Source organism: Alligator sinensis, unplaced genomic scaffold, assembly GCF_000455745.1.
Source record: "Alligator sinensis unplaced genomic scaffold, ASM45574v1 scaffold594_1, whole genome shotgun sequence".
Classification (NCBI taxonomy): Eukaryota; Metazoa; Chordata; order Crocodylia; family Alligatoridae; genus Alligator; species Alligator sinensis.
Window position 1 is genome coordinate 662,737 of NW_005842286.1, and position 4,045 is coordinate 666,781.

Sequence of the window (4,045 nt, forward strand, 5' to 3'; positions counted from 1 at the left end):
AGCAGGAATCCCAACGCCCATCTGACCTCAACTAGGGGGCAAATCTGCCTTTAGTGTGTGGGCTTGGCTTGGCACAATGTGCATCCCCCTGCCTCAGTGGGTTTGACTGATCCTTGGGCTCCCAGGCAGCTGCAAAGTAGACCAAGGACATTTGGCTAAATGTCACCTGCCCCAATCTGGGCAAAACAAGCATAAATGACACCCATGTGCTATTCTTTGGGGGGCAATTCCAGCTCTGGGGTGAGGGGATGTCCACTGAAATCTGCAAATGGCATTTGCAAATGCCAGGCTCGGTCTGCTGCCCGGGGGTGGGGCAGGCTTACATTAAAATAGAATCTGATTTATTTTTGCACCTTCCTCTCCCTGCTTCAGCCCGTTTTCCTCCCTCTCTGCCTGTCAGTTGTTCTTGTTTGGCAGGCTCCCTGAAAGCCCAATCAGAGATGCTCCTTAGCCAATTACGCCCACATCCACCTGCTTCCCGATCCATTTACTCCTGACGTTTAACTTCCACTGACTGACATCACTGCTAAATTTCACTTGAGGTCTTGCGTGGGACTTGCACCTGCTGACTCCAAGGTACACTCATCCAAATTGGATCCCCTGCCTGATGTATGTGGTCAGGAGCCCTATTCTGCCCTTAAATGCATGGATGTCCTAAACAATAAAAAAATTCCTAGCTCTTACCTAATGCTTTGCATCAGTTGGTCTGAAAGGTGATTATGAAGGAGGACAGTAGTATCATCTCCATTTCACCCCTGAGGAAAGTGAGGCCAGGAGAAGTGAAGTGACATGCCCAAGATCACCCAGCTGGCTAGTGGCAGAGCAGAGAAAAAGAGCCCAGGTATCCCGAGTCCCAGACCAGCACTTTTGTCCACTAGCCCAGTCTGTAAATCCCACCAATGCCAGCAAGAGCTTTGCCAGTGTTTCTGAGGGCAAGGCTGCTGTGATTTCCATCCTTGGGAGAACATTTTCTTCCACGCTTATGCAGCTCATAAGACTGCTGGGGTCCAATCAATAATAAGTGAATGAGTAATGAAGGCAGTATATTTTCTCAGTCTTGATACAACCCACCCTGGCAGATCACAGCATCAAAGGAAAAACAGTGACTTGTTTGACAGACTGGGGCTGACCAAGTTATACAGGCATTATTGTATGCAGGAGACAGTAAAAAATATGAGGCCTGATTTCCAGGGCTCCTGCCGCTGGCTTGCCCACTCCATCAGTACAGACAGCTGTGTCTCATGGTCCCTGGAGGATTCCCCTTTACAGCAGCATGCTTGGATCCGCATCCTAGGGCAGAGGCATGGCTAAAGGAATGAGGTGGCCAAGTTACTGTTATCCTGCAGACTCTCGACAGCCAGTATAAATGATGGTAACCTCAAGCATTGCTCTATTTATGCGGGGGATGTGCACAATGCCTGGACTTCCCTCTGGATTGAAGGAATTCGAAGATCATTGCAGACTTACAGCTGATGTGCACCAAAGGCAGCTTGTCCTCAGCTCAGGATCCCAGGCTCTTTTGGCAACCAGTCTGGAAAATTCTGATTCTCTCAAGACTTGCGGCAACAGAAGTGCATGACTTTCAATGTCTGCTTAAAATACATAGCAGGGAAGCCAAAATGGGCCAGGCTTTTTTTTTTTTTTTTAAATCTCAGGACAGGAGCTGAAGCTTGGGAAGCTGCTGGTGGCAGAGGAAGAAAGTGTTACATCAGACAGAGGTACAAATGCCGCAGCTGCATGAAAGCGTAGTAGCAGCCACAGCAGCAGTGATAGATTGATGTATAAGACTTTGGAGCTAGTCCAAAGTAATTATAATCCCCAACTCCAGAGCTACCTCGATGGCTACTTGGGAGAGGACAACAGAAAATGAATAGCTCTCAGCAGGGAAAAAAAAATACATTCCCTACACAGTCTGCTTGCAAAAGCTGTTTAAAGGCTAAGCTGTGATAGGCTCTGCCTTTTCCTTTGCAAGCAATCTAGGTCTGTCATGCTAGGAGCCTGCCAAGCCGTGACAATACGAGAGATTTGAATCATTCATGACTAAGGTTTTTAAATGGCTCATTGAAACACGTTGCAAGGGTTTTCATCATGGGGAGGGCAAAGCTGAAGTTACACGTGTGAGCCTGGGGACCCGAGTCAGAGCACAAACCCGCAGCAGCTGCTCTTTGTACCCAAGAGGAAGAGGCTGGAGGAGATGGTGTGTCTTGATAACATTAAGGTTCGGGGGTCTATTTAGCACAGCCCTCTCTACAGGGGAAAAGGTGTGGTCTAAACAAAAACTCTGGCTTAATCCAACTCTAGTTTGCTCTCTGACCTGGGGCAAGTCATATAGGACCCAGCTTCTGCTTATGCCAATTCCCCCGCCTGGTGCTGGTGCAAAGGGGCCAAGTAGCGGCTCTACTTTGTCATTAGGGAAGTTGGCTGGTGGAAGGAAAATCTCCCCGTAGTGTGAAACAAGCTGGGTGTCAACTTCCCTCCTCCCTTCGGGCATCAGGCAGCACATGGTGGGGCATTCGTAAGAGATTGCAGCTGGGGAGAGCTGCAGGGCCCAGGCTATTCCTGGCAGCCAGGTGCCAGGGAAGACAGTGCTGCAGGGTGCTTTACCTTGACAGTCCCTCACTGATCCCAAAATAATGGATCAGCAGAGGTGGTTTAAAGCTGCCTTGGCCTCTCTCCCCCGCCCCAACCCTGGGGCCTGTGCACAGTGAATAAGGTGCAATGAGGAACAGGGTCAGGGCTTCCCTTTTGGGGACCAGGGGCAAAGTTTGCTATCAGGCCCCGGTCTTGTTAGACAACCATACCCACCGTGGTCCTGGATTTGACAGCTACTAGTCATTGTCAAGGCTACAAGGGCAAGTCGGGGTGCTTTGCACTGCTCTAATGCCAGCCCTGATGATGAACCCAGCTCTTAGCTTAGACTTTACCCATGTCTCCAACATGCTTTTGACTCACGGCCCCTCCACTTCCTGTCTTTAACACGTATGGGAAAACGCAGAGGCGTATGCAGCAGCATGGGAAAAATGCAAAGGAGCAGTGAGGTTGGGTTTGCTCCCATCCATCAAGCATTTTCTAGGATCACAGAAAAGCAGAGGGTCGTCAGGGCCATCCAGAGGCCATCCAGTCCAGCCCCCTGTCCAAGGCAGCTCAGCTCTGTCACGACCATCCTAGCCGAGGGTTGGAATGAGTAGATCGAGGTGGGGGGCAACCTTTTTGGCAGGCATGCCACCAAGCAGCCCCACACCATAGACGGGGAGAGAAAATATTATTGGGGGCAGGGGTTGAGTGCAGGCATCAGCATGAGCACGACAACCCCCATCGTGCGCTGTGCAGTGCGGCGCACGCGCGGTTAGCCTCTTCTTCCTCAGCCGGTGGAGCTGAGCGCGCCTGGGGCGCTGGCCTGGCTGCACGCCGAGCGGTGCCGCAAAATGAGTTTGCAGGGGCTAAGACCCCCCAAGCCCCGGCTTTCTGCTGCCTATGCACCACGCTGCTCGCCAGTGCCACTCCGATCTCCTCGCCCTGCCTGCTGTGCCGCTCTGCTTTCTGCTCCCCCCGCCCAGTGCTCCCCTTCTGTTCTGCTCTCTGCTCCCCCTGTCTGGTGCTTCCCTTCTGGATCTGCCTTTCTGCTTTCTGCTTCACCGTCTGGTGCCCCGCTTCTGATACGCCGCTTTGCTTTCTGTTCCCCTTCTGATCTGCCGCTCTGCTTTCTGCTCCCCCCGCCCGGTGCTCCCCTTCTGATCTGCCGCTCTGCTTTAGCTTTATTTGATGATTGCTTAAATTTTGTTATTTGAACTTTTTATGTTGCTGGCGTGTCGCGCGCGATACGGGGCGGCCCGTGCCTTTTGCAAACAGCCGATGGCCTTGATTTTTTGTTTTTTTTTTTCCTTTCTTTATCATTGTGAAAAGTCTTCTTTCACACAACACCGTCATTCTTTTGTTACCAGCTTAAATCAACTCAGCTTGGCGCTGACCGGAGCAATCAGAGGAATCACATAATTGCACAGCCGGCTCCCAGCCTCGCACACCCCCGGGAGCCCTCCGCCCCGGC